A 22525-nucleotide genomic window follows, 5' to 3' on the forward strand; every position below is an offset into this window, starting at 1 on the left:
GACACTCATTTGCCATAATCAAGAGTATGCATTGAGATGCAGCATTATACAGAGCTGGCACATTTGGTGCCATCTCATGTACTTAAAACGTGTGGCTACACCAAACTCCTAAGCATTGTCTGTAAAAATGCCACTTATAAATTTTAATATAGTGAGAAGTAGCAAGAAGCGTTTGTGTTTCTTAAGAACCTAAAGAGAGACTACATTTTGGTTGGGCTGGTCTTGTTTTTACACTTGTCTGAATCAAAAGGAAATTGTAAATACTGAATAGGGGCAGTATGTTTGTGTACATAATTGTGTACAGAATCCTTTGTGTTACAAAGGATTCTGTAATCTAGCCAATGACCCTTGGGCTAAAGGGAGAACTTGATCATATCCTTTACAGAGGGGCTGAAAGAGGAGAATTAGGTAATTCATTCAATATTTTAGATATTTTAATGCAGCCTTAATGCTGGGCTCAGGCTCTGTGTTGGCAGAATCTGTCAGACCCTGTTTTCTGAAAGATAAACAAAATGGTAGTAAAAGATAGTAAAATTGCCAGTGTTGTATCGTCTTAGCTTCTATGTGTCTAGAAATGACATCTAGAAATCATATATCATACTTCTATACTCTAGTGCAGGATCAGCTATTCTTACAGAATTTGTGACAGAAATCTGTGTGGTCTGCTCTGTAAAAGTCTGTGGCTATGGAGAATCACAACTTTGCTGGGTAGTCTCATCTTATACCCATCTATTCTTTCACTTATCTTCTATTCTTACTAAGTTTTTTGTTTAGTCTGATTTGCAATACCATCCCCTGCCCCCCACCCTGCAATTCCCCTTTTGATACACATTCTTTCCCATTCTTTACTGCCTAAGGAGAACATGGAGATTTTTAAATTTCTTTTTGCTGAATTTGAAGAGTCAAGTCTTGTGTTCCCTTGTTCTTTCCTGTCTAGACTGTAAAAAGCCCAGTACATTCAGTCTTTCCATGTGTGTCATCATTGCAGGCCTCTTAGAATTCCGGTGCTCCCATCCATTTCTTTACTTTTTTTTTCTTAATGTCTGGTTCTCCAAATGTGACACCTTACTGTGAACATCTGCCTGGATTTAGCTGCCCCTAGCTCCCTGGATTTAGCTGTTTAGTGTTCCAAAAAAAGGTCAGCTTAAAATTACATTTAGTGGAGTACATTCGATAGCTGGGGCAATGATTAATGAATAAAATGTGTCTGAAATGGCAATATTCCTTATTGGATTCTTTTCCATGCATTCAACTATTTTGTTGCTTCTTGTTTTGAAATTCTTACTTTTAAAAAGTGAAGTTTGGGGGGATATTTAAATACGTCTTAAATTTTTAACAAACACTTAGATTGTTTAATATTTAGAACTCCTTTAGAACAAATATTTAGAACTCCTTGTTCTTTGTGTTAAAATAAATTTTCATTCTAGTCCCTGTGAATCTCTCATACTCTTGTTCCCAAATAGACGGAAGCATCCTTTTTTTTTTTGTGTGTGTTACTGTATGCATCTCTGCAACCAGAGTATTCGATATTAAAAATTGATTCTGTAGATCTTCCCAGTGCTTCACAGCTACTATACCTCTATTAAGCTTTCATACTTGTTTCATAAAATCTTGCTGGAATATATTTGCTTTTTCCCCGGTTTGAGCTTAACAAGTAAATTTCTGAGGTTACCTGGGGGAAAAAATGCAAATGTGTTGAAGTGTTTGACAAATATCATACATCAAAGCAGGTACCCTCCCCCCCTCCAAATCCTAAATAAGGCTTGAAGATTGATATCACTGGGAAAAAGAAAAAAAAAAAAAAAAAGCACTTCTATAAAGTTCCTGTTCCATACAGTTCCGACAATATGCAGAAACAATGAAATGAATGTCTGGAGTCTTCATTAGTTTTTTGTAAAATGCAAAAGCATTTTCTGCCATCTCATTATTCAGGGCATACATGCACTCTCTATCTTGGTGGCAGTGCTATAAGAAAATGAAGAGCTCTTTATTAATATTTACATGGGCAAAAATCACAGTAGAATCTACAAGCCATGTTATCTGGTACAAGAGCAAACAGTTGTGTCAAGAATTATTTCAGCCTGTTGCTTCCATGGGTCTGTCTGCATTGCATGCTGGATGATGTTCAAAGGATGTGTTTTCCAACAGCCAGCTACACTCCAGCTCTTTCCTCTTTTCTTGCAACAGAACAGTGAGAAAGAAACAAAATGACCCTCCCATTCAGAGACCAGCAGATGGGTATATTTTCTTTTGACTTTGTCTTTAACTGTTTCAAAAAAGAAGCCAAGCATTCTGTACTAATGCTTTCACCTCTGAATACTTTGCTACTTCCAAGGGAAACTTTTATGAACTGGAGTTCATGAAAAACAAACTTCAAGTGGAAGGGAGAGATGTTTCTGTTAAATAGCATTTCAGAAATTGCACATTTTCAGAAGGTGGGAATTACGTTTTCTTCACTCCTTGATTTTTAAGCTTTGTTTCAGTCACTCTGGAATTAAAGGAAAATTGGAAATGTTGACAGACTGGAACAAGGTGGATGTGAAATGTGTCTCCTTGTTTGTATTATTTTACTCCTCATTTTCCTTTGATTCTTCAGTAGATACTTATGGAGGTGTCAAATACTTCTGAATTTATGTGAATGACAGAACTAACAAAAGAGGTACAGAGTAGATACTTGAGGAATTCTTTCTCTGCTTCGCTGTGAAATAGTCTTGTTTATCTTGATTAGTAGCACATTGAGTTCTAACACCAAAGACAGGCTATGTTACGAAGAAATGTTTATTCTTACTTTATGTATTATATCATCAAGGTGACTTAATGTGTTTTAAAGCAAAAAAAATCATATAAAGCAGTAATTATTCACTTTAAATTATCAGACACTTAATCATGTTTTGCCTGCTCTTGGATTTCTTTTTATAGTTGTTAATCCAATAAAATAGAGGTACTTCTGGACATATGCACTTATACAGTTGTTTATCCCTGTTATTTATTTCCAAGAGTCAGGTCTCTATTGATCAACAGAAAGAATAGACTTAATAGTAGATTATGTCCACCAGAAGCTTAATAAAATATATTTTCTTTGTTAACCCACACCTCTAGATAATTGAAAGTTGTCTTTCATTCATAGAAGCATGTATGTGTCTTTCAGAGAATAAAGCAACACTGCAGTTTTTAAAGGTAGTACGTATTTAGGCCTACTTCAGAAGTGGATGATATGAGTCACCTTCTGCTAAGGTCTTTTAGATGAGGAAGAGATATTTGTAATATTTAATTTAATATTAAATTAAAGACACCGTAGAAATAGAATCTAAAGGTTCTAATGGAAAGAAATATGTTTATTGTATTTACTAGCATGGGCAGAAGCATTCCATTGCTCCATTTAAAATCCCTGTGAGTGCTTAAATAAGCCAGATAACCATGCATTTTCACATCATTGTGGTTTAACCTGGCAGGCATCATGCAGCCGTTCCCTTGATCCCAGTGGGATGATGGGAGAGAATTGAAAGAAAAAAATGTAAAAAAACCCCACAAACTAGTGGGTTGAGATAATGACAGTTTAAAAGGATAGAAGCTGAAGGGAAAATAATAATAATGATGTTAAAAGAATATACAAAATATGTGATGAACAATGCAATTACTCACCACCCGCTGACTGATGCCCAGGTTGACCTTGAGCAGCAGTACCTCCCAGCCAAACCCCTTCACCCCATTGTATCCTCCAGCACGGTGCCATGTGGTTTGGGACATCCCTCTGGCCAGCTGGAGTCAGCTGTCCTGGCTCTGTCCCCTCCTGGCTCCTTGTGCACCCCCAGCCTCCTTGTGGGCAGGGCAGCACCAAAAGCTGAAACGGCCTTGGCTCTGTGCAAGCTGAAACACCGGTGCGTTATCAGCGTTATTCTCATCCTGAATCCAAAACACAGCACCATACCAGCTACTGGGAAGAAAGTAAACTCCGTTCTAGTCAAAACCAGGACACACATCTATTTTGACTTCATTTACATTTCCATGGCTGTTGTGTAAGTACCGGCTCCTTCGTTGAACAGTTTTTTACATGGTATATCAGCTGAACATATTGGCTGGTTTGATTCAAAACTTAAGAGCTTCTTGGTTCAAAATATTTCATATTCAAGTTATTTATATATTTAAAAGACTAAATATTATAGGAGTATAGTTAAGAACAATGGTTCTGAAGAGAGAAAAATGGTTCTCTTTAAAGCAGCCCATGTCAAGAGCTGCACATGCCAGTTGGCTCCGAAGACTAAAGAGAGGCTGCAAGAATGAATTTCTTTAACCCTTTAAGCAGTATGATTAATGATTTTTTTTTTTTTTAGCTAGATGTCTCAGACCTCTGTCCATGTGAGGGGCCTGTATAGTTGAGTGCTAGACATACGTAAGAAAGAGTTTCCACACTTGAGTATATACAATCTAAATGTGACTAGGCAGAGCATGTAAAAGAAACCAACAGATGGAAGGAAGTGTGAGAAGAGAACAAGTAACAGAAATAGCTGCATATTTTAACATAAACAAATAGGATTCACTATTTTTCTTCACTTTTTTTTTTTGGCTTTTTTTCACTTTTCTTCATGTATCACATATCTTCTTTGTCAATGACTACTGTAGTACTGCATGTTCAATGTAAGTAGTTAGCATCTCTTCAGCTACCAAACCAAAGTTCATGTGACATTTCTCACTGAATAGCATCTTTCAATTTTATATTTTGAAACACTGCTCTGTCCCCAGTGCCAACACAAGTTGCCGACTTTCCAATATAAAACTTTCCAATATAAAAGGTAATGATTGTGAACATTTTTAAGATTAGCTTTTGATTTACTTGGAAATGTCAACTTACATTCAGGAAGACAACTTGACTGTGTCTATTTCCAGCTGAATTTGCAGTTCTGCTTTCAGTGTAATAAGATACTGTCACAAGAGGCTGGATTCTTGACAAAGTTAAGGGTATCTTCAAAAAGAAAAAAAAATCTGAACTAACGACAATAGTTATTGAATATGTTCTTAGTATCTAAATGATGAAAGAGCTGTAAATCATATTGTCTGATAAATAGGAACTCTTTAGAATGACAGATACTTCAGCGTTGTGTCAGTGTATTGTAACAACATGAAACAAAACAACATATGAAGAGATTGCATCCAAGAAGTTCTAGAGATAGGGAATACTGTTCTGATGGAAGAGAAAGTGGATAGGCACAGTGTTTGATAAACATACCATGCTTATATATAGCAGCTAGTTTTCACTTGCCTGTAGCCTTATTATTCTTTCTGAGAATATGGTAGTGTCAGAGAAAACTGGCATTAGACTTGCTCTGGAAGTTTTCTTCTTTTTGCTTAGAGAGGGAGCTCTGCCTCCCTAAGCAGGAGCATCCAGCTAAACGTCCAAATTGTAGGTGTCAGAAGACTGGTCAAATGAATCCCTCACTTCAATTCAGTTTATGAGTTCAGCTGAAGCCAGTTCTAGATGTTCTTTCATTTCAACTATTGAAGATTAATGAAGCAAAAAGTGTAAAATCCTTAGATATTCTGTGATTGCTTTAAATGCTCTATCTGAAGAAAAAAGTCCAAGCAGGTATTTCAGAGTTTAGTCTTTTATGCTTTTCTCATAAACCATTAAGAATATAAACTCATGCAGGAAGCTGATACTCTTGTTTACAAGCTCTTAATTTCGACAGCAGCATGTGTGTTTCGTTGTTTGGTTTTGCAGTTTTTGCAAGAGGCACATGGCTGTTTCAGAAGTAGCCACAGCATAAGTGAGTAGAACTGGTCTTTACTCAGTTGCCCAGACTGTTTTAAAAATGTTATCTCTAAGATTTTGTCTTCTTCTAAGTCTATCAACTAATCTGGACATTTCTCTCATTGAATCTGAGGAATAATGAGTTGATCAGAGGATGCCTTTTAAGTTATAGTTAATGTGTTGTCAGTTAACAGTAGCATCAGATGAATCATGTAATTTAACCACAGTATAAAGGACACAATATATGTAGGAAGTACAGCTCTTAAAATTTATAGGCTGAAATAATTTTGCATGAAAAGTGGCTTTGTATTACTTGATTTTGTTGTTCTAATAAATAGTTTGGAGGCCTGCAAGCAGGAAAAATGAGAAGATGGATCTGTTCTTTACAAATTCTTTTTACAGATCTTAAATTCAAAATCCAATAGATAATAATTCTTCATGGGTGATAACAAAATAAAAATTTTAAGTAGTACTCTAATCATAGAAGTAGTTGGTTAGTTGTGCCAAAGTTAATTACAAGAGAGTCCTGGGCAGACATGAATCTCACATGCATGGAAAAGATAGGAATGTTTCAACAGAAAGAAAATGGAAGTATTGTGTTAATAAAAATCTAGTGGCATAAAAATGAGGAATAAGAAAGTAATGTGTTTCTGTTTTTCTTTAATCTGTTAAATTCGCCTCTGTTAATATTCAGCCCATTTTCGTTTGGTCTGACCTTTCCAAGTTTTTCATCCTCATCTTTTGAGCTAGTATTTTTTAATTATGCTCACAAATAGTATTTTTCTTTTCAGAGTAGATGCTGCATTAAAAATAGCTTGCATCAGAGGCTAGTTATTCTTCCTAAGCCTTTGTTGGAAGCTATGGGTGCAAGTGGACATGAAAGAAAGGTGTCTCTTTCAGTTCATTTTTTCCTTTTTAGAAACTCCATCTTCATGGGTCAGACTCTGTTTGGCTGGCAGCACTGTGTTGTACATTCTCTTATGTCTAGATTTTGGAATAATAGGTTTAAAAAAAAAGAAAACAACAGTAAAAAATAGGTGAACTTTTAAATATATAGGATGCTCTGATGTTTGTTGAGATTTTTGTTTATTAAGAATTTAAGGTTTTCAGAAGGATTATGATATGTGAAAGTTTTATCAAAGAGATATGAGCTAGGTACACACTGACTAAATTGGCTTAAAGAGCAAACAAAGAGAAGGGTCTATTTAAAACAGTTGTCAGAAGAGGAAGGGAGAGGAAGAATGGGTAGTGTACAATACAGTGATTAAAGCACATAGAATCCTCTAATTGTCTTGATCTTTTGTCTAAGGAGGTGTATGGCATTACAATGATATTAATAAATAAATTAAAAAAAAGTAATGAAACATCTAATATCCCCTTTAATGTCTGCTAGATCAGTAGCTTAACAGCAAGACTGTAATCATAATATATTAAAAGAAAGGTATGCAGTTAGGTACATAGAGTGCTTTTTTCTAACCACTTCACTTATCCTCCTCATTCTTTCCTCTGATACTGATTTATTTTGATCAGCGTGCCATTAAAGCTCCTACCTCAGCTATCTTATTAAATGCCTAATTTTAGGTAGCAGGCTGTATAAAAGGTTACAAACCAAATTCTCAAGTTCTTTTGAATGATATAGAATGAAATAGACTGTTTAGTCTTGAAAGTCTTGCCAAGCATCCAGCATATTTGTGTGCCTTAAATACCTCTTGAACCATGTTCATAAATAAATACGACTTTTTGAAAATACAGCTTAGACTTTGGAGTCACAAACGTGCATTTGTGCAATTACAAGGTCACAAATCCTTTGTAAAACACCAATGTATACTGTTTTTCATGCATACAGTATCAGGAGTACACTGAAGGACAGTGAAAATATTTCATTTTCAGGGGTTTCTGTCTGTTGACATGGCTTCCAAAAACTGATATGCTGTTAATTAGGACCACATAAAAATGTTAGAATTCAATTAGAAATATAGCCACATAAGTAAAAGCTAGGATGGAGAAGTAATGCCCCATTTCTGCTGTCATTTCTTCACACAGACATCTTTATGTCTATGCTAAGATTCGCTGAGTTCATGGAGATCCTTTGCGTATTAAATAGCAACAGTCTCAAGCTCAAGAAAGCTCTTCTGTTTAGGTGTTTAGAGAAAAATTGTATGTGCATATCTTCGTTCCTTAAGTTAGAAAACTAAACATAAAACCAATTCTTTCTACTTCTGAATCAAGTCAAGCAGCGCAAACTTGAAGTTGAATGAATTTTCCATATAATTAGCTTTATCTATAAGAGAACAGTGTAACTTTTTTTTTGTTTGTTTGTTTTTGTTTTTTACTTAACACGAGAATGTATCCAGTTAATACACAGAAATTATCATGTGGTTTCAAAATGAATAGGGATAACCTAATTTTACAGAAATCATGCTTTATTAGTTCTGTTTTGTGCAAGATGGCAAATGGTACTGCTAATTAAACGCTTCAATGTCAAATAATCTTTCTGTTAAATTTCATGGAAATAATTTCCTCAATATATATTTTATGTAAAAGAGATGCGTGCAAACTAACAACTATTATTTCCATACTCTTTGCTTTTTTGAAAGTGTCATAAACCATACAGTTTCTGTTTTACTAAAGTCATTGGTATTAAGCAATGAATAACTTGAAGCTTGAATGTCTTTGAGAAATTGAGGCTTGTAACATCCTTTTCTAACTGTCATGATAAAACAGATAATGAGGAAGCAAATCTGAGAAAGGGTGTGTGTATCTGAAGATCTGACATCTTTTTTTTTCCGGTAGTTATCACCTGATAAAAGAAAATATACTGCCTCTTCTAATAAATTTAGCCTAACATTACAGGTATTCTAATAAATAAATAACACTTTTGGACAAAGGTATTATAAACACTGAAATATTGCTTACCCAAAGATAATGTGTGCAACACCAGTAACATGAATCACGTTAACAAAAGAATAATAGGTCAGCAAATTATCTCTTTCCACAGAGATGATTTTATGCTGACTTGTTGGCAGTATTGCTACTATGGACTCGGCCATTGTTGGAGCATATTAGGGGTAAAAAGATGGATCAGGATTACAAACATCTATGACTTTTTCTCTACTGCAGTAGAAGAAAAAGCTTTTTTTGCTGTGTTGTTCCACTGTATGTCAAAATCTCATAGAGTGGATCTTCAGTAACCCTCAAAAAGTAAAGAAAGGGATTCTCAGGTACACTTCTTACACCAAATCTGAGGTATCACTTAAATGATATAGGAGCCTTTTTGTGGCATAGACCACACCTTCTTCTAGTGATGTGGGTTCCATTCAGGTGATTGTATTTCAGAGTGTTACAAGTCCGAAAACAGATTTTTGATTTCATATTTTGTTTACCCAGGATAGTTAATCTAAAGTAATACTAACTTTTAAAATGCACCAGCTGTATACACAGAAGTATAAAATTGAGAATGGTAGCACAAAAATATGGTGCATGATTTAAAACACAGCTGACTACGCTGGTACTGTCTGATCTTGCATGCTTTTAGTGCCAATTCTTAGGTGCTGCACACCCTCAAAGACTTCTGAATTGTCATTGCCAGGGAGAAGAAACAATCCTCACAGAGAACTGACAGTTTCCTTGATACATACAGCAAAAACTTACTATGTTTGATAACTTCCATTTCTTAATTTTGCTTGTGTTATTCTACTCTCTGTATATGCAATCTGCATTTCTACTTATCTCCATTATCACAACATGGAGAATGCCTTCTGAAAGATTGTGCCTTGCTGAGCTTCATTGTTCATTCCTAAATGTGAACACAGCCTCTTCAGATAATCTGTGACTAATTGTTCAAGAAAGACAAACACCATATTCTATCATTTTTGTTTTAGTGATTAGTATATGTAAATTGCATTGTTCACAGGAATGAAAGACGACAGTGAGGCAAGCTTACAATAAAAACGTTCTTACTAAAAATAAATGTGCTTATATGGAAGTAATAAAAATAGGGTAGAACAGCACAAGACTCAGAGTAAATTTGGGCAGTGGAGTTGTTTATGCTAACATTTGTCTTGCTGTATCATGCATGTATGTCTACATGGCATTGTCTGAAAAAGCAGTGACAGGCCACTAGCGTGTAAGTTAATGAAACAGGTACATGTCTGCCACAGAAAACGGTTCCACAGAAGTGGTTTAGTAATCATTTGGATGCTCATGTAAATTGATGTTGTCAGTGTAGTAACAAAAGACAGCTGCCTAGAACAAAGAGTCTGCTACCGAGTCTGATACCATCTGGCCTTTTGTTCAATAACTTACTGTTCAGGCATATTGAAGACAAAAAATGAACGGTCACTTCTTTGCACTATGCTTAAACTGAAGCCTCAGTTATTCAAAACTGTCACTCATTACTTGTTATCACTAAAAGATCTATGAAAAAAAGAGATAGTATTAATATGAAACGAGGTCACAAAATTAATATTCTTCTAGTATGGTGACAATAATAAAATCGTAAAGCAGAAGTGTTTGAAAACAGAGCTGTACAAATCAATGTGCTTCGAGTAGGAGACCAAATGAATGTTGTTGTTTCCTGACCTGCAAAAAAAAAGTCACAGACAGAATCAAACTCGAGTTACAAACAGCATAAACAGTATCATATAGCTTTCAGAATGGTAATATGCCATAGTACTTTTATACTTCTCACCTCTTTCGTGATGCAGCTGTTATGGCTTACAGAGTATATCAGAGATTGTATGGAAAATGCATTTTCCATACTTTTTGGGTGACAAGCTAGTAGGTGGAACAAGAAGATGTTGGGAAATTTAACCAGGAAGTGCTGCATCAGTTAGTGCTCAAAAACATGTTTTTCTTTCTTTTTATGAATAAAATATGAGATAAAGAGCAAATTCCTCAAAATAAGACACACGCAGCAGTTTTGTTAGCTGCAAGGAATGTCCCCGTTAATCTCAAAGGAATGACTTGGCTGTCTATATAAAGTTGAGTGATTTATTTTTTTCTACATAAGGCATTCAGGCCATAATCACCTAAATAGAGTACGTTGCCATAATAATTAATAAAAATCTTGTTCTGCTACGGGATTAGAAAATAGTTGATCGATCTTTATTCCAAATTTTGAGTTTGCTTTTAATGCTTTATCCATCAGGTGGATAAAGCTTTTGATGCTTTTAAACTTTTTCTGTTTCCTTTGTGGAAATTTTACTTCACGATTTCAGAATGTTAATGTATGGAGAAGAATAGAGGCCCCACAGAAGTCATCGTGTAGCATGAAATAAATCATCCTTCAGACTGCCTGTCTGCAGTGAAAGAAACAATGCTAGATCTTCCTCAGGTTATGACTCATATATTATATATATAAAGTATATATACCTGTGTGTACTGATCAGTATTAGATATTTCAGGGAGTCTGAAACTTGTGTTAGATGATTGCCCATAACACTAGCATTCTTCAAAGGATTTTATGTTGTTCATATCGTTGACGTGCTTCCAAAATTCCACACTTTCTTCAAGGGTCATGTTATCTAAAGAATAAGTATTTGTACAAATGGAATTCTTCATCATCTTTTGGGATTAGACAGTGGCTACAGCAAGAATGCCTTGTATGATATTTGTGCAAGGCTCAATGTCAGGTGATAATAAGCAACAAAACCCTTGCAGACCTTGCCAGAATGATCGAGAACTAAAATGGTTCTTATTCTTGCACCTTTTCCTATAGGTATGGGGTAGCAACTTATGTAGACTACCTGTTATTGGATTCCGAAACTGGTATTTTGAGTCCTGTGATAAATTTCACCATCAACCCAGTGATCTGAAAACTTTCTCAGGTGTAACAGACTGGGCACCCAGAAAACTGAATAATGTTACATAATCGGGTATGTAGTTGGGTAATGTACGTTTTGAAATGCATGCTATTTTTGAAAACTCTCTCAGAGCTAAACTGAGAAGAACTAGGTTTGTGCTTTTTGTTGAACTTTGAAGCATTTCCCTAGTGTATACTAGATCCTAGTTTAGGTCCTTTGACCTACAAAGGTCTTTCCATTCCCAGGTTAAAAAAATATGGTCTGGCAGAGGAAACAATGGAGTGCAACAATGAATTAATTTATTTCCAAACGGCATAAGGCACTTAGAAATAATTGCCAGTACTAAATTAACTGTTTTGTAACATTTGGTATTCAAAATTTTTTTATTTTATTTTTATTTTTTTTTGTGGTAGAAGGTAAAGAAAATTTGATATGTTCTTGTATTTCATATATGAGTGTGTGTGTGTGTGTGTGTGCAAAATATACCCTTTCTATTTTCTGAAAAAGATCAGAACATCAGATATAGGCTGAAAGAAAGTAATGAATATATATTACTAATATGTACCCTATAGAAAATGTTATGTTCTGAAATGTACTGGACTCTTCCAGAAGTCCTTACTGAGCCCCACATTAATAATTAATACGTGTGTCCAAAAGCTAGTCAGAAGGAAGAACTCCTCTTCTCTGGGCTAAACAGGCCCAGATTGCTTAGTCTTTTCTCATAAGACAGACGCTCCAATCCCATAATCATCTTTGTGGCTCTGCGCTGGACCCTCTCTACAAGTTCTATGTCCCTCTTGTACAGGGGAGCCCAGAACTACAAACAAGATGCCAGGTGTGTCCTCACCAGAGCTGAGTAGAGGGCAAGGATCACTTCTCTCCACCTGCTGTCCACACTCCTTCTGATGCAGGCCAGGACCGCATTGGCCTTCCTGGCCACAAGGGCACAGCCCTGGCTCATGGTTAAATTGTTGTCCACCATGAAGAGTACCTCCTCAGCAATTTTTCTGATGATACAAAACTGGGTGAGTGGCTGATACCCCAGAGTGCTGCCATTCAGGAGGATCTCAGCATGCTGAAGAGAGGAGCAGAGAGGAACCTCTTGAAATTCAACAAAGGCAAGCGCGTGGTCCTGAACCTGGGGAGGAATAACCCCATGCACTAGAACAGAAAGGGGCTTGACCTGCAGGAAAGTATTTACATTTTCTTCACAAAAATAGAACATGTTTGTTCTATTTTGAAGGAAACTGACACTCCTCCAAGATTTCTAACATTTTTGAAATAGACACTTTGTGTCTAATCCCACTTAATATCTCTGTTCTGAATGTGGAGCTACCAAATAATGTAATGATTCTATGTGTTCTGCAGTTTTTAGAAGGTAACGGTAAAAAATAAAAATTAAAAAAAAAAAAAGATGATTAAAAGCCTACAATAAACACAATAAGCTACTATGGAGTTTATGTATTTTTGAGAGAAGTGACTACATTCAACATGCCTAAAATTGCTACTAACATCTCAGTTTCAAGTCCGAAACTTGACTGGTCAGAGTCGATTGTCTAGATATTTAGTGGGAGATAGTAGAAGAGGTCTGCCCTCTGTTGTTTTGAGTGACGCTTTGTGTAATGAATTTGTCAGTACAGAATGAGAGAGAGAGAAAGAGAGAAGGAGCAGGACAACCAGGTGTTGACAGCATGAAGAAACATTCAAATATGGTAACTGCAAAAAATGTTTATGGAGACTGTATGAGTTGCTACTCCAGAGCTAAAAATATGTTTGTAATTAGTTTTCTAGGTACAAGAATATTGTGTAACAGTGATTTTTTTATTTATTTTTTGTAGCACTTGCTTGCTTAAAAGAAGAAATTAACAATGGTAAATACAAATGTACCGTTGGGGACCCACAGAAGTTCACATCTAGTGAAAACACTTCTACTGATGCCTTTTCACCTCTGGAAGATGAACATTTAGATTTTCCTCTGAAGGGACTGCGATTCCTTAGCTCTATCAGTATGATATAAATGGCACACAAAGTGTTGTACTGCCTCAAAAGCTTTACAGTCCTATCACTCTCCTTGCAGACAGTATAAATATTCTTTTCCTGAATTGGGTTACTGTCATCCAGGAAAGAGAAGAAGCTACCCCAGCTACCATTCTATAGCTCTATAGCTCTTTATATATAATGTTTTTTATATTGTAGTTCCCATTTTCTCTACTTTTTTTTTTTTTTTTTAAATCTTTGGATCTTTCTCTCTTGCATCTTCTGTTTTTCTTCCTCATACAGATTTTCTTATAGGGATTTTTCTCTATCTTTATCACCATAAAAAACCTGCTGTAATTGCAGCTGGTAGGTACACAGTAGTATCTCTCATTCTATGTTATCTTAGATACTGCTGTGTGATATTGAGGGTAGATGTTGAGATTTCTGAGATCATTGTGCCTTATGACAAGCTACGAAACTGGAGTTTGAGAAAATTTTGACAGATGCTTCTGTTTCTTCATGTGGTTGTCAAAGCTGCAGGTATTCAAATGAGAATCACTAGAGGAGTCAAGCCCCATTAAATATATTGGGATCATTTCAGAGGGATCCTCCCCATGTTAAGGAAGGAAAACAAACCCATTTCAAAGTGTTTTTTTTATTTTTTATTTTTTATTTATTTTTTTTTACTGTTTAGATAATTGTAACAGTTTATCCTTTCAGGGATGGTCAAAGAGAGGATTTGTGAAGTGTATTTCTAGAATTCCAGTAGCATTCAAAGTATTTATACAGTAAAACTTTTGGTATCTCCACATTATGGCATCCTGGGACAGGTCCACAAACTTCACTATGTGTTTATCCATTAATTACATTGTCATCTATCACACACAAAGAAACAGGATGAGGATATATCTGTTAGCCAAACAAAACCGTTTCCCTGAGAAGAAATACATTTGGCAATACAAACAATAACATGGCACTCAGAGTAAGCAGAGCGCACATTTCTCAGCATAAATCAGCCTAAATATAGGTAGGCAATTCATGTTTGAAATGTAAGTGTTATTGTAGCTATGCAACCTATTATGCAGAAAAAGACAACACAATCTCACTGCAGATTGAAATAAACCATTTACTTTGGCTGCACGTAAATAAATGTTGCTAGATTTCCCCAATGCATTTTCAGAATTTATTTCTAGGATTATATTTTTTTTAACTGATTATTGTTGATAGTGAGATTGGAGATGGTAGCTTATTGTAACAGAAAAATACCTTGAGAACCCTACAGTCTGAGACTGCACTGATGAATTGGTGTTTATCAGCCTTGGAATCTTCTTAATTATTATCCACTCTTTGGCCTCAGTAAATCTATTCTCTTCTGTTGTTTACATTATGCCTGTTTTTGCTAATTAAGGAGAGTGAGGAGTATTTTCTGCTAGATGTTAATGTATTACATAACATCTACAGAGCAATGCTCATCATGGTTGTGACCGTAATGCAATAAAATAGACAATAATCAATTAATCAGTCAATTTACCAGGTAGTTAAAGTAGAGGGTCACCAATTAATGCTGTTACTTCTGGTCATTATCATGCTGCAAAACTCGGGAGACCATCCATATTCTGATTAGTGTAGATGCAACGCTTAAGGTACAATAAGAGTGGTAAGTACTGAAGTCTAAGTTATAATTTTGACTTGCAGATTGTTGAAGCATCCTGGCTTCTGTTTTTTTAAAGTTTATCATTCTGATGGCTGATGACGTGTGTAATATAGGTACTCAAATGTACCTTCATTCTTAAAATAAACATGCAGAGAAGGAAAATGGAGAGACCAGAGAGGAGAATGTTATTTTAGAGTCTCTGGCTTGAGACATAAAGCCCACAAATGACTGAGTAGAAATGCTGAGGAAATAGTTTAATATTGTATCTTTATGTTGCCTATCATCATTATTGTAATAACTATAAAAATAAGTGACTGTGAATTTTAAAAATGGGCAAAACGGCGCTGATGCTCCAGCTGCTGCTTAGAGCCTTTTGTTTTATCTCCCTACCTATTTATTACCATTGACTTCACTGGGAAGAGATGAAGAGAACCCTGTCTTTATACCAGATGCACTGGCTCTTAGCAAAGCAAAGAAAAAAGCAGAAGTTAGAATGAAACAAAATGTTCTGTAGCTCAGGAATGCATGGGCTGTCTTTTTCACTCACAGTATCTGAACTGTGCTCCTAAGCTTCTCTGCATCTTTATTTCTGTAATGGTTTTAATTGGCAGATACTAATACTTTCCTGCCCACAGGAGGAATATAAAGATTTTTCAATATTTCTAAAAAGCTTTGAAGAACAAAGTTGCCCCTGCAGAGCTGGCTGTAATTTCATTAGGAAAGTGCAGCAAGGCTGAAAAACTTACTGGTTTATTTTGCTGGCAGTTGGAATAATTTTTGCTGCTCACTGGAGAAGAAGTTGGTTTTCCTCCCGATTTTATAGGCTGGATTGCCCTGTGAGGCTTGAACTAAAGCACAAGGTGTGTGTGATGCACAAGCTGTACTAACAGCAGTTCTGCTGGACAAACTGCATGTTCTCTGCAGAGCCATTCCTGGCTCCCTATATGACCCATTCATTCTTGGACTGTAACATCAGGAAATTAGGACATGTCTGTACTAGGCCATGCAATGGGAAGATGAAGACAGGACTCTAGTCTTTCCTTTTCTAGACTACTAGTCTGTTCTAGGGAAAGAGTTAAGCAACAATTCATATCTAACTATTCCTGCAGAGTGATACACAAACTCCACATATGGAAAACTTTATTAATATAGATATGTGTGTGTGTACATATCTTTTTTTTACATCAAGAGATAATCCACATTATAATCAGAATCAAAGTGATTTGCAAATATATTTTACCCATTTTTAATGGTGAAAATTACCACCTGAGTGAAATAATGTCCCTAGAATTCCTGCTATAGGCTGTACCAGATAAGCTTGTATTTACTCATTCTTTCTTTGTTTTATAGAACTTCTGTGCAAACTTTGTAAGGTGTTTCTCATCGTCATTAATCCAGACCTGGATCCATCAGCCAAACTAGCCATACTGGTTGGATTGGTGTCTACTTGGAAATATTTTTTATAATTGGTCTGCGAGACATGAATGCTGCTACAGTTTTGTTTGTTTTGTACTTCAGGTAGTTGACGATTATTACTTGGGTAGATGCAAGTGAAGAGTGTGAAGTAGCAGTGCAGAAGAATGTAGTACAGAAAAATATGCTAGCACATAGAGGTGCAAGCAGCTGTTGGTTTCTGGACATGGAAAGGAGACAGCTGAGTTAACAAAAAGAGTTCTTCAAGGATAATACTGAAGGCTATTCTGATTGAAGGTAAACTTTAGATTAACATTTTGTGCTCATAGCTACCAATAGGCAGTAGTGAAGTGCTGGTGTTGAGAGTATTGGTGCTGGTGTTGTAAACCTTTTTCAATGGTAGTGGTTTAGTTTGTCCAAGAGGCTTTGGATTAGAATGAAGCCACAGACCTGCTCAAGAGGTGAATATCACTTTGCATCTAGTAAAAGGTACATACCAGTTGTGCCTGTCCAGACAGTCTTATATACTGGAGTTGTGCTCATCTGCCACTACTCTGGACCACTATACATGAGGCTAAAGGACTTACAGTGACAATAGTGATTATTCCATCTCTTGTGAGACTTTTTGTGTGGGGAATAAAATAAATTAATCTAGTTGCATGGTTTTTGTTTTTTGTTTTTTGTTTGTTTTTTTTTTCTTTTCATGTTTCTGCATTCAATTACAGTAAACATACTAATTTAGAAATTCAGTGTTCAAGAGAGCAGCTTTTACTACAGCTTTCACTAGAACTGCAGTGTTCACAGAATCACAGAATTGTCTAGGTTGGAAGGGACCTCAAGATCATCGAGTCCAACCTCTGACCTAACAAAACAATGAGGTAGCATTTATTCTACACTTCAGTATTTTTACTGAGCAAAGTATCAGAGCCTGCTTGCTCAGAATAATGTTGTGTTCTGGAGTCTGAGTAATGTTACCACATAAAAACATGCATTAACAATCAGTTAGCTTACAAGTGTGGAATGAGCAGAGATCCATTAGTATATTAACTCATAGGCAGTAATAGCAAATAATTATTCATTATTGCAATCTCTTTTTTTTTTTTTAGTTTCTGCTTCTGAATTTTTTAATGGAAGTACACAATGTTGTCAGATATATTAGAGGTCTATTGAGGGATGTTCAGTTGGTATCAAGCTCTTAGAGCAAGCTGCTATTCTGGATTGTTTCCTAGTTAATCAGTGATTAATGAAAGTTTCCATTTTCTATGTGAATTTGGAAGCTTTTGTTCTTGGCATTGTTGAAGTATGTAAATGTCTACCTCAGATAAAACATGACAGACAACACCTAAAATACAGGTGCTTGTTCTGCTACCTGTCAGATCAAGAAATAGTTCTCTATTCTTAAAGCTATGAATTTAATTGTAACAGGAGATGAACTGGCAAATGCTCTGTACACAGTTCTTTTTTTTTTTTTAAATCCTCTTGAGTCATTTTGCATAATGAAGGACATAAACAACATATATGTCAGTGTCATTGCTGAAAAGTAATAGTGCATTTGTAACTAGAGACCTGCAGACTCTAGTCTGCAGGTAAACATTTTTTTTTTATCATTTTACTTTTAAAAAGTAAACTTTTTTTTTTTTTTAAAGTACACAATTTTTAATTTTTTTTTTAATGAAATGACCTAGTCAAAGTGCCCCACCACAGGTATGGCTGAGTATCTGAAACTTCAGGAGAAAGTATTTGCAGTTTGTTAATTACTTTTACTGGGTAAGATCCTAGGAGGTGATAAATTCTGGCAAGATTCTCCAAAATGAATAGGAATGGTGGGTACTTAACACTTTGTAGAATTTGACCCAGAGTCTGTGTGAACTGCCTCTTTTGCCTGCTGGTAATTAAATGGTTATTTTTGCAGTGGAACTGCAAGCTGCGCTAATCATAGTGCTGCAAACATTACTGTGCAATTAATTCTTTTTTAGGGCTTTCAAAAGTAGCTCTTGAAGCTGACAGCTGCAGCCTGCAACGTATCAATTGCTTTATATAGCAACTTTAATGAAAACTCACATGAATGTAAGGTCAGTCTCTCCACAGTATGTACTAATTAAATTTCCACTTTTCTTTAAAAAGCAGATCACATCTGGCCCAAAGACAGGAGCCCCTTGTGCCAGACATGTAATGGAATAGGTGTTGTTTTTTACTTCTCATCTCTGAAAGATAATGACATGGAAAATTCATTCTTTTCTACTCTTTAGTAATCTTCCATCTGCTATTGTAGTTGTTTGTAAAGCCGAAAACAAAAGCTAATCACAAACTACTTTAAAAGAGTTTTTTTTGTGAGCTCCCATTTCAACATTAGTTTATATAGACAAGGTTGTTGAAGCAGAAGTGTTGCAAAGCAGTGTGGAACATGGTTCAATGGTATTTGCAAGACTGGGTTATTAATATTGCAGCATCCATGTAAACTAGTTGCTAGAAATTAGATATTTAAAAAAAATATATGGATATTTTCATTGCTTGTTGTCCACTTTAATTTTTTAGGTGAATCTTCTAGTTCCTTGGGAAGCAGTCTTTAAACTTAAAGCACAACATCAATATTTTTCTCTTGGAATTCAATCTGAACTTAAGGAAGAATTTGGCTAAGTGGATTTCTATTATTCCTTTCATGATGAAAAATTAGATATTTCGGTACGCTGTGGTGAAATCTTGGATATCTGCATGTTCTGTGCATACCCCAAAATACACTTTCACATTATATTGTAGGTAAATTAATTTACACGCCTTCTACTAATTCCTGTATGAGAATGCAATCTTTCTTGTCTTAAAGATGGACAGTAACATACAGGAATCTCATTGTGATGTTGAAGAAATTTCTAGCTATGTTCTGGCATTTCTGACTGCAGTATAAGATCCCAGACTGTCTGAAGATGAGGAAAAATATCTTAAAAAGAAGTGGGGTATCTCGGCCCAGATAAACTCTAAACTGTGACTCAAGACATACAGAAGTCAGACATCTGAGATGAGCAATGTAAAGACACTGTTTTTGCCATTTTTGGAATAGCATGTTTTCTAACCCAAATCAGAACAAAATCTGCCTTTCTAATTTTGGAGGGGATGGGTTGAAGCCTAGCTGGAGGTGACAACACAGTTGTGCTGGTGGATCCTGGCATGTCAGTGCGAAAAACGCGTGTTCCAGACTTTTCATTCAGTAACATGCATGGCCAGGCAGTCTGTGGGGGTGGAGGGAATGACTGTGTTAAGTCTTCACTTCTTTAAAGTGCCATTAATTTCAGAAGGACAGAATTTCACTATAATACAATCAAAGAAATAGAAATTACTGAAGAGGGGATGACAGCTGTAGAGGAAGCAGTCAATCCCTGCATTATTTTTTATGTAAAATGTAACTTATACTGTTCCTCATTTATTTTTGCTTTGTGTCTTAATAGGACCAAAGGTAGTTATTTCTTTCAAGCTGTTTGTCAGAAAAGTGATTCCAAACGAACTTCCAAGAAACTGAAGCTGATGAGCAGATTCCAAGCAGAGCAGTGTTACCATGGCCATACAACAGGCATACCATGACTGGGTGAGCATTTTCTCTTAAGGGTTGCAGAACACAGAAAAACTCTGCATTTCAGCCTGTTCTTCTGGAGTTGATTTGATTGGAAGAGAACAATGTTTCCAGATACCATATGCTATGGTACACTGTTTGCTTACCTATCCCAAACTAGGGACCTTGAGACTTTGTATTCTAAGTAGTTAGTAAATACTGTCTTTCCTGAAAAAGGTGTCCTGTGTCACTGCAGAATGTTTTCTAATGCACACAAAACATGAGAGAGCTAATTCCTCTACATGAAAGAAGCCAACGTGAGAAACAGTTTATATGCTGGGAATCCAGTCATAGTGTAACTGAGCAAAAAGTGTTCTTTTGCAAATAAAAAAATAAAAAAAAAATGATGATAGGTAGCTTTAAGCACTGGTGGGTAGATTGCTGTATGGCTCTTTAAGATCAGCCAATTGCAAAAGCAGTATCAGCAAAATACTAATTTAATGAGTCTGTTTTGTGAACAATTGATGCTCTGGAAGGCACTGATTTTCTTTCCTATTACTTTGTGTAAACATACTTTCATTCAGCAAGCCTAATTGAACTATGTGAATAGTTCCATTGAAAGTAATAAGATTAACCATGCTGGAAGCCAAACACATTCTTAAATATGTTCATAAGCAGTGACTGCAAATTTTAGTACAACAGGGGCCCCAATGAAGCCTAAGCCATTTTGTTTGGCCATATTACCTCCAATGGAAAAAAATACGCACAGTAAATTACTAATTCTGGTAAATCTTGTTTCCCATGAATGTCAACCATAAGTTCTCAAAATACCAAAATTTCATTTGCCTTTTGGATTTTGTTCCTCAACACAGCAATCTCCTCCATTATTTTTTCTATATTTTAAAATTAATTTCCAAGCTTATAGTGAATTTTGTAGATAAAGCATTATTTATAGGTTACAGTAGAAACCAGTGTAAGGTATATCCTGTGCATTCTGATATGCACATACAAGTAAAATGAATGTGTTTCTATCCGTTAGTTGGGAAGATAAATAAACTTTTTACTCATTCAAAGGTATATTTTACATAACTTTTGCCACAGAATATACGTGAATTTAACTTAAGATGTCAGTGTGGATAGTTTGTATCCCTTTGTAGAGGAATCTTCTGATCTCTCCTATTCCTTTTAATCTTCTGTCTCTGTGCATGGTAGAGGAGATTGCTCTGCAAAGAACAGACTCTTTGGAGAAATACCACTGAACCACTCATATTGATGTGAAACATGCTTTGCAGATGCAGGTAAGACAGAAAGTCTTTAAGTTGTCAGGCTTAGCGGAAGCTGGATACTTTTGGCTGTAGCCATTTCTTTTCAAATCTTAGTGTGTTTTTGTGTGTGTGTGTGTGAATGTGCATTTTTGTTCTAATTTTGTGTCACATGCTTTGATCTGTTTCCTAGTCTCCCACTTAGGTTAATTTCATTTGTACTGTACTGACCATTTCATCGAGAGAAAATTTTATATGCATGTAATGAGTACAGAGTTTTGGACTGAAAAATTCTAGACATGGACTCTGTGGGGAGTGTCCTCTTCCTTTTATGAACCACTGCAATAACAATGGTGTTCAATAATACTGTACATTCCTCATGCTTTCAGCAGGTATAATCACAGAATCACAGAACCACAGTAAAGCTTTTAGTCTTTGCATATCTGCTAGAATTTCAAAAGAAAACATATACCTACTAAAATACGAGTCTCGGGGCTTAATGGACCAATGAAGGGTGTCAGCTTCATACTGTCTTTGAGGCCAGTGATCTTTGAGTACTCAACAGTTTCCGATCTGGTGGACTGCAAGTCTCAGACTCAGGGTAAGGAAAGATATTGAAAAATGATAACACATATTAAAAGGAAAAGATGCCCCTCTGTTTCTGGCAACTTTTATACCTAAATATCATTTTTTATCACAAAAGAAAGATTATTAAAAACTCTTAATTGACTTGTAGTCCTGAAATCTATGCAAACCAGTGTCTAAGCTGTACAATGTATATGCTTTTTAGATTAAATATGATTTCAAGTGAAAGGAAAGCCAGCAGCCAGTTTGGAATTTGCATTTTGGCAGCTTCACATAAGAGTTACAGAACGTGGTCTGGGCTGAGTTCTCCAGAGGAGACAGACTGAAGGCAGGGTCACGTTTTGTGATTTATTTAGTTTCATGACATTCTTTTAGCCACATGGAAAAAATTCTGATGTTCGTTGTGCTTCAGTGTTCCTTAATCTCACAGTGAGAGACATACCGAAGGAACCTTCTGCCCATATTAAGTGTAATATTTAACTGGCACACAAGCAATATCTGAACAATTAATTTTGATTCAGTAGTAGTTAGTCTATAGGAGAG

At 35.8% G+C, this 22525-nt stretch overlaps 1 long non-coding RNA gene across 4 annotated transcripts in view; it reads left to right on the forward strand.

Annotated features, from left to right (window-relative positions):
* Positions 1-22525, forward strand: part of LOC113840945 (uncharacterized) — a 109032-nt gene that overhangs the window by 86130 nt on the left and 377 nt on the right. For all 4 annotated transcript variants that reach the window (XR_011809928.1, XR_011809929.1, XR_011809930.1 and 1 more), the window contains 3 exons: positions 20035-20171; positions 21348-21433; positions 21787-21998. This is a non-coding gene — a long non-coding RNA (uncharacterized lncRNA). The remainder of the gene's footprint in view (positions 1-20034; positions 20172-21347; positions 21434-21786; positions 21999-22525) is intronic.

The sequence above is a fragment of the Anas platyrhynchos genome, chromosome 5 (genome assembly GCF_047663525.1).
Source record: "Anas platyrhynchos isolate ZD024472 breed Pekin duck chromosome 5, IASCAAS_PekinDuck_T2T, whole genome shotgun sequence".
NCBI classification, from domain to species: Eukaryota; Metazoa; Chordata; class Aves; order Anseriformes; family Anatidae; genus Anas; species Anas platyrhynchos.